Genomic DNA, 9,451 nt, shown 5'->3' with positions numbered 1-9,451 from the left:
GAGAGTTACCGTGTGTATGTGTGTGTGTGTGTGTGTGTGTGTGTGTGTTAATATTTGACTCTTAAGGCTCTTATCATTTTCTAAAAAATTAGTTATATTTAGAGGGTTCTTAGCCTCCTGAAGGTGTTCTACTGGGACCTGAACCAAATACTTAAGGGTTCTAGTTTTTTTTTAGGTCATTTTCACACCTGGCTCAATGCACACTTGGAGCATTGTGTTTTCTCCCCTGGTTCAGTTCGTTTAGACCAGAGGTTCTCAACCTTTTGTACCTAAACCCCTTTGTCTCCCCTATCATGTGGCAGATTATGTATATATATATATATATATATATATATATATATATATATATATATATATATATATATATATATACCTAATCTATAATCTGTTTTTGATAGAATAGATAGATTTTTGCTTTTGTGCTTTTGTACATTTTTAATGACTTTTCATAACTTTTTGATTTTTAAAAAAATAACTTTTATAACTTTTATGAAACTATATAACGGTGAGGTATGGAACATGAATGATCAAAAATGTTTCTGAACACTATAACTACTTTGAACAAGAGAACTAGGCTGTAATAACGTGGACTATTTTACATGTAAAACATGTTGCATTACATTCGTCTTACATTCTAAAAACATTCACATACGAATGATGTAAATTGGGACGAAGGGCGTGTCTCGTTATCCATGACATTGTTAAATCTCCGGCTCTCAGCACCTCACTGAACAGATCAGACGCAGAGAGAGGTGTTAGTGCAGCGAGAAAGCAAGCCCTCACTCTTTCAAGACAGTACTGGCCACATTTGGAAAGCTGCTAAGGTTTGTCCCAAAAGTCGCTAGATTTGTTGCTAGGTACTTTTTTTTTTTTACAAAAAAAAGTCGTTAAAGGGGTCTGAAAAGTCGCTAAGTTGGCAACACTGGTCTGGCTAGTTAAAAGGCAGGCTAAGCTCCGGCTCTCTCAAGCAAAAAGAATATGCAGAGGGAGAGGGAACGCAGGGTTTTTCATTTATACACATTCTATTTGAAAAGCAATAAAATACACAGAGCACCCAAATGATGCCCTGTCTGTGTTTTTTTTTTTCTTCCTTGAAAACAATTTGCACCCCCCTTGAATCTCAGCGCGATCCCCGGGTTGAGAACCACTGGTTTAGTCATATATGAACGCGGCAATCATGCTCGGATCTGCACCAAACAATTGGTCATTCAGGTGGTCTCCGCCCGATTGCAAACGAACTCTGGAGCAGCTCGCTTGTGTTGAGAAAGCAATCTGACCCAATGGACCAACAAACCAATCTGTATAGCAATGCATGGTGGGAACTGTGTTATGTAAAAAGTGGGTTTGTTTTGCTAATGGCTTGCAACGTCATTCACGGTTTAACTTGGACCAAAGACGAGGTAAAATGCCTCATTGAAATTTGGTCTGATAAATATATTTCTGAACAACTTTCAAAAACGCATAAAAACACTGAGGTTTAGGTGTTTAGCGAGCGCCTCAGGGACATGGGCTATAATTGCTGTGTGGAACATTGATTCCCATTCAAACTAATAAAGGATAATAACTACAGCTAAAGCGGAGCTGCTGTCCATCTTGATGACGTGCATAAACACATTTTGTTACGCTTTGAAATGTTGCTTTGTGAAAGCAATTCGAGTCAAGGAGAAAATGCAGCATTGTAACTATTTAAGTCCTGGAACAAAGCGCAGATCTACAGGTCTAAAAACTCTCCGAATCGTTAAAAATCTCTAAAGGTTTTCCACAAACCCACTAATGGACAGTTTTGCTTTTATTAATGGATCCATGTAGAACCCACTGAGGAAGCTAAGGACCCTTAAATATCCGAAGAACCCTTGAGAAAATTTTTATTCACCCCTCACATTATACACAATGCATAAGCTCTTTATGGGTTCTCAGCCTCCCATAAGGGGTCTACTTGGTACAGAACCACGCATTAAAATGTCTAGATTTTCTTCCTTATTGATACTGTTCTTGGTGTTCTTCAGCTCAGTGTTCTTCAGCTCAGTGTTCTTCAGCCAGCGTTTCTCAGTGTTCTTCAGCTCAGTGTACTTCAGCCAGCATTTCTCAGTGTTCTTCAGCTCAGTGTTCTTCAGCTCAGTCTTCCTCAGCTCAGTTTTCTTCAGCTCAGTCTTCCTCAGCTCAGTGTTCTTCAGCTCAGTGTTCTTCAGCTCAGTGTTCTTCAGCCAGCATTTCTCAGTGTTCTTCAGCCAGCGTTTCTCAGTGTTCTTCAGCTAGCGTTTCTCAGTGTTCTTCAGCTCAGTGTTCTTCAGCTCAGTGTTCCTCAGTGATCTCAGTGTTCCTCAGTGTTCTTCAGCTGTGTTCTTCAGTTCAGTGTTTTCAGCTCAGTGTTCTCAGTGTTCTCAGTATTTTTTCAGCTCAGTGTCCTCATTGTTCATTTGTGTTCCTCATCTCAGTGTTCTTCAGCTCAGTGTTTATCATTTCAGTGTTCTTCAACTCAGTGTTCTTTAGTGTTCTTCAGCTCAGTGTTAGTGTTCTTCAGGTTAGTGTTCTCAGTGTTCTTCAGCTCAGTGCTGTTTGTGATTTGTGTTCTTGCTGGAATAATTCTGGCTGAGTGTAATCCCACTGCAGTGTGTTTTATGTTCACGCTTCATCAGGGTTCCACATTAACACCGCTCGTGCAGTTTGTTCTCAGAGTGAGAACGTGTTAATGTCTGTGTGTGTTATCGCTTACAATTAGCTCTAATCTGTTTATTCTCTTTAAACACACATTGAGTCAACATGTGACGTTCTACTCCAGTGTTCCTCAAGTGCTCTGACGCAAAAATCCTCCAGTGTGACCTTCACCCAGATAACACACACACACACACACACACACACACACACACGTGTTGGTTTTCTATCTTTCTGAGCACATTACATTGATTTTTTCTGGTTTTTTCTTTACTTCATTATTACGAAGTGTAACGTCAGAATCCTCACATACTTCTGTCACTGAGTAGACATTTAGTCCCCAGACAGAGACAAATACATTTACAAATACAAATACATTTCCACACACACACACACACACACACACACACACACACACACACACACTTCACAATACTCCACTTCAACATCAATCTCAGCATGAGGAGCGATTATTTGAGGCCACTATAATGAAGAACAATAAAGATGTGGTTACTCAAGGTCACGCCATGGATAAAAAAGGAGTCATTACTTATTCACACTCCTGAACAGATTGAAAATAAAAGTGTAATTGAATTTTTTGACGCTCTTCTTGTTATCAGGACAGACAGACAGACGGTCACTGCTGACCTCCAGGGGGACGTCATTACCCCTCAACGGCCTGGAGCTCATTCTGCTTCAATTATAAACCACTTCAAATGAAACAGATAAATAAACTCGTGTGCACGAGGACTGCAGGAATCACACAGTGCTGTGAACAAGTCTTCAGCAGGTGTAAAGAGAAATTCTGTAATAAAGTTCTGAATTACAGCAGGTCCATCAGTGCAATGTGAGGCTGTGTCTTGGGTCAACAGCGCAATCTAAAGTCATTAGGAAACAAGTCAGGAATGTTGACTGAGAGAAAAAAAGCATTGCGAAGGCATGTGTTTGAATGAATCTGAGTCTCAGTCTTCAGGTTTCCATGGAGTGCTGACTTTTACAGGATGAAACTGTCTAAGGAGCAGCGACTCAGATCAGTTCACCTGTGATGGAGGAAAAACAAAGGGAAAGGTTTTTTAAGAAGAGTGAACAGGGTGTAAAATTAATTCAGGGAAAAACAGACAGATGGATAGAAAAGGGGGAAGTGAGAGAGCTGTATCTGTGGAGTTTCAGTGGGATCAGAGTGTGGTGTGATGGAGAGTGACTCCAGAAAATATGGAATAAAAAACCTGTAAAAAGTTTTTAGAATTCTGATCTCATGCCTGGGAAGGAAAAATCGAACCAAACTTCCTGGGGAAAAGAGCGATGATTGTTCCCTTTCAAAGGGAACTTCAACGTTGCGTTTAGCATAACACTATTGGAAGCGCCCCTCTCGCGTGCCCGGCAACTGAAGCTTGTGGAAAAATCATGCCTATTTATAGGCCTGCCATGATCAGGTGATGTGGCAATTAAGCGCGTCACGTGATATAAATATGGCACCTGTGAACCACACCATCAGCCTTATTGTCTTCAGCGAAAGACTGCATGTCGGTTGTTTGTGTAAAGAAACAAAAAGACGCTTAATTTCCTCTCTATCTTTTCTCAAAATCTCAGAACTTTTCTACCCCTTTCAAAAAAGAGAAGAAAAAAAGCTATGCGCACGAGAGAAAAATATGAGTGAGAGAATTCAGGAAGTGTGTTACGGCTTGCTCCTGTTTCAACACGGGAATAGTGCACACTTTCTGGGTGAAGTGTCTAGGGGTGTAGCATGCGATGGCAGTCTCGAGAGGCTGCGCATAGTAAAGCCTACATTAAGCAGCTCGGCTCGAGACTCGCGCTCTTCTCGGAAGCCGAAGCAAGTTGGGTTTCAGAACCTCGCGGATCTGGGCCGGCCGCTGCCGAGGAATCTAGCCGTCTCAGGTCCGGGGGATCTCTTATGGATCTGGAATAAGAGCCGGAGACGAGTGCTGCTCTATCTCTTGTACTGTCTTCCGGCTTCGGCTCTCCGAGGAATTTTGGAGCTCGTGTCGCGACTCCTCCTTCCGCTATGGAAAGCCAAAAGGGAAAAAAGGGGGGGAACCCAAACACACAAAAGTAATAGTAATAATTCCTCTCTGACTCCAAGGAGCCAGAAGGATGTGCTAAAAACTGAGAGCAGCGTATAAAGAGCTGCTTGACGTGATTACTAAGGCTGGATGAGCCTTTTTCTCCCCAGTGAAAGTAAATCCCTCACACTTCGGAAAACTCCCCTTTCTTCCAGAAGTGCATGACAAAATATCAGGCTTCTGGGGTAAAACCATGCATAAGCCATATTTATAACCCCACGATGTTGGATTATTCGGCCATTGTGGGGAATGAATGGCATGGCTATTTAGTTATGCTGAAGGTGGAGGAGGCGCTACCTCTCTCCATCGACAGCAGGTAATTAGGGGGGCCGGCTTTGCCATCCAAGCCACCGTGTAAGGCCACGGTAGGCAAGGCCTATGCAGTAGTAGTCTTGCTTTTGGGTCACTGCAGACAATGACAGGCCTACCAAGTAGACCTGCTGAGTGAGCTCAACATATGGCAGCATTCAGCCAGTTCCTTCCCTGTTATGTCAAATTCACCTGGGCATCCACGAGTTGAACCCAGGTGAGACAGAGAAGGCGAGTATGGCAGACAACCCCCTGCAGACAGCCAGGGGAACCGGGTGACCACAGTTGCAGCCTGCTACTAGGCCTGATCTGAGAATGGTCATAAAGGCCAAGCAGACAAAGAACAGCGGTCCTGAGGGGCCATGGAGGGACGTATCAGGGGACATGAGGTTGTTAGGGCAGTTAGCTCCCAGTGCTACTGTGGGGCATCCCCTAGCCAAGGCTGTCCCAAGTTTTCAGTGTTCTCTGGTCAGCGAGCTGTCACAGGGCAACAAAAATCTGATGCTTTCCCTCCAATAGAATGTGGAATAGTTAACGTCACTAAAAGACCGACTGGCAGCATGGAAACTACTGCCAAATGTGTCTAAATGGGTTCTGTCTAACGTGGGAAAGGGTTACGGGGTCCAGTTTAGAGCTCGACCCCCTCGATTCAGAGGTGTGCTCACCACAGTAGTTAGCACAGACCAGAGCCCGATGTTAGCGCAGTAAGTAAGATCCCTCTTGGACAAAAGGGCCATAGAATATGTACCCTGTTCCCTGAGGGAGGGAGGTTTTAACAGCCATTATTTCCTGGTCCGCAAAAAATAGGAGTATGTGGCCAATTTTAGATCATCATCTGAACTGTACTCTCTTCGGACATACAGGTTCAAGATGCTGACGCCCAGGCTTATCGTTCCACAGATTCAGTTTGAGGACTGGTTTGTCACGATAGATCTAAAAGGTTCATATATCCACACAGAAATATCGCTAGCTTTATCCACTCGCACCTTCACAAAGTGCATTTGTGTCACTCTGGCTCCATTCTGACTCCAGGGCATCCATGTACTAAACTACCTGGATGACTGGTTAATTCTAGCACGATCCAGGGAACTGACGGTTCAACATTGAGATGTTGTTCTCGCCCACATGAGGAGCTTGGGGCTCAGGTTGAACCTCAGAAAAGTATGCTTTCCCCAGTGCAGTGGACAACTTTTCTAGGGGTTATAAGGATTCTACTACGATGAGGGCGTTTCTATACCCAACATGCATAGAGTCAATCCTATCAACGCTGAGCAAGATAAAGCTGGATCTTGGGAGACTATTGAAGCTTATGGGCCTATTGCACAGGAGACTGTTCAGTGGTGGCTGAGAAGTTGGGGGTTTCATCCAAAGTCGAAACCTCTGAGAGTAATCAGTGTCATTCGGCGATGCCTCTGAGAATTGGAGTGTCCCCAGTTTCTGGCCTTGGGTCACACTCTTGGGGTGTCTCCTTAGCGCAAGACAGTAATGACAGACACCTCCCTCACGGGCTGGAGCGCGGTCTTAGACAGCTGTCCAGCTCACAGTCTGTGGAGCGGCCCTCATCTGGAGCGGCATATAAATTGCTTAGAAATGTGGGCCATATCTCTAGCACTGAAATTCTTCCTTCCTCACTTGAGAAGTCACCATGGTTTACAGACAACACACTGGTGGTCTCATATATTGACCATCAGGGAGAATTATGTCCGCGCCCCCTGTTCAGGCAGGCACAACTAATTCTTCTCTGGGCAGAAGGAAAGTGTGTCAGTGAGTGCAATATACATTCTGGGAATATGGGGGCAGACATCCCATTGAGGCAGGGGCTGAGGCCCAGGAATTGGTGGCTCCATCCACAAGTGGTGGAGTCCATATGGCGAGGTTTGGCCAAGCAGGACTGCATGTGTTCGCCTCCGAGGAGACAACACACGGCCCGCTGTGGTTCGTTCTCTCTCCTCCTGCACAATTAGGGCTGGACGCCATGGTGCACATGTGGCCAAGGTCACATCTGTACGCTTTTCCCCCGATCGCTCTGCTCCCACAAGTTCTAGCGAGAGTTCGCCAAGGCAGTCTATGTCTGCTGCTAGTAGCACCTTATTGGCCAGCTCGAATATGGTTCTCAGAGATAATATCCCTGCTAGATGGCACTCCTTGGGAGATTCCCATCTGCAGAGATCCACTATAGACCCAGTGAACTGCGCAATAGCTACAGTCCTGGAGTTCTTACAAGAACGTTTTTCAGCGGGATGGGCTCCTTCTACAATCAGGGTTTACGTGGCCGCCATTTCGGCCAGCCATGCCCCTGTTGATGGAGCCTCTATGGGGCAACATCCTCTAACTTACTAACGTAACTAAAAACGTCTGGGTTACGCATGTAACCCTGTTCCCTGAAAAGGGAACAAGACGTTGCGTAGCTTTGTCATACCAGGGCAGGCCTGTGAATTGCGTCTTCGATAATAGAGGCTGATGGCGTGGTTCACAGGTGCCATATTTATATCACGCGACGCGCTTAATTACCACGTCACCTGATCGTGGCAGGCCTATAAATAGGCATGATTTTACACAAGCTTCAGATGCCGGTCGCGCGAGAGGCACTCCCCATAGTGTTATGTTAAACGCAACGTCTTGTTCCCTTCTCAGGGAACAGGGTTACATGTGTAACCCAGACGATTTTATATGAATGAAAGCAGACTTCTGTGTGCTTTCTATCCTCTATCTGTCCCACTTCTGTCCTCTTTCCATCCTCTATCTGTCCAACTTCTGTCCTCTTTCCATCCTCTATCTGTCCAACTTCTGTCCTCTTTCTATCCTCTATCTGTCCCACTTCTGTCCTCTTTCTATCCTCTATCTGTCCAACTTCTGTCCTCTTTCTATCCTCTATCTGTGCCACTTCTGTCCACTTTCTCTCCTCTGTCTGTTCCATTTCTGTCCTCTTTCTATTCTCTGTCTGTCCTACTTCTCTTCATTCTATCCTCTGTCTGTCCCACTTCTCTCTTCTTTCTATCCTCCTTCTGCCCCACTTCTCTCTGCTTTCTATCCTCCTTCTGTCCCATTTCTTTCTGCTTTCTATCCTCTGTCTGCCCCACTTCTCTCTGCTTTCTATCCTCTGTCTGCCCCACTTCTCTCTGCATTCTATCCTCCATCTGCCCCACTTTAGTCCTGTTTCCACCTCATTTCTGTCTTGCTTCTGTCCTCTTACCACCCCACAGTTCGCTATGTTTTCCCTTTGTTTCTCCTGCGTTTCTTCTTCTTTTCTCCTGTGATTCTTCTTCTATTCTCCTGATTTTCTCCTGTTGTTGTTTAGTTGTTTCATTGTGTTAATGTGTGGATGTGTTGATGTGCCAAGGGCGATGTCTGGCCTTTTTCTCTGTAGATTTGATGAGTTCTAGTGAAACGTTGCTGCGGGGAAGGAAACTGACAGAGATGGTGATTAGGCAAAATGTAAGAATGACCAATTCATTGTGTTAAGGCCAGACATCACTGCATTAGAAGGTTATTAGTTGTCATTTAAAAATCTAAAGCTACTCAATAGCCACTTGGATTGATTAAATCCTCGCTGGTTGTTATTTTAAACCATTACAAATAATATGGCTCGAATAAAATGTATTCACTGTTTCAACTAAATTAACTTAAGTGCACCTCTACATGTTTATTCTCATTGAAAAATCCATGGGGTTATAAATAAACATGAGTATGCAAATTAGGCTAAATGTTCCAGGTACCACATTGTTCTGTGATCATTTACATATTAGACGTTACAGCAGCTGTTAAATAAACACTCAGGTGTGTGCTGTTACAAGAAAACAATCAATTTCAGGGTAGTAACAGAATCTCAACTTCATCAAACTACAGTATATTACTGTAACACACACACACACACACACACACACACACACACATATTACTTACACTGGCCCAGGGTTTCTAGAGTATGTTTTTAAATTCACTGTGTATACAGATTTGTGTGTTTTGGATGAAATGATGGAGGGATGAAAGAGAAGTCTGAGGCTGATTTCAGTGATGGCTCTTTATGATTCTCTGTCATGCTTTGACCACCTACTGTGTGACCTGAGAAGCTCAGAGACAAAAAGAGCATTTCATTCAGAGCTCTGAATAATAAAAAAATTATATCGAGATGCATGAGAGAATTCAAGCTGTGAGTACACCAATGACAACAACAACAATAACAACAACTAACTTAGACTGGCTCATATTGGATTGGGATGTTGAACACATCACACACGTTCTGAAAACAACACCGTTTTCGCTTTCAGTCTTTTCTTAGCTCATGACTTTTTGTTCTTGGGTCAGGTTTTCTATTTCATTACAGCGCTGATGGACTTATCTGAAGGATCCAATAATACTTCTTCTCAAAATACCCCAGCTCTAAAACAGGATATTAGTCCTTATCTTAT

The sequence above is a fragment of the Ictalurus furcatus genome, chromosome 2, assembly GCF_023375685.1.
Source record: "Ictalurus furcatus strain D&B chromosome 2, Billie_1.0, whole genome shotgun sequence".
Lineage (NCBI taxonomy): Eukaryota > Metazoa > Chordata > Actinopteri > Siluriformes > Ictaluridae > Ictalurus > Ictalurus furcatus.
Note: the sequence above shows the minus strand (reverse complement) of the source record.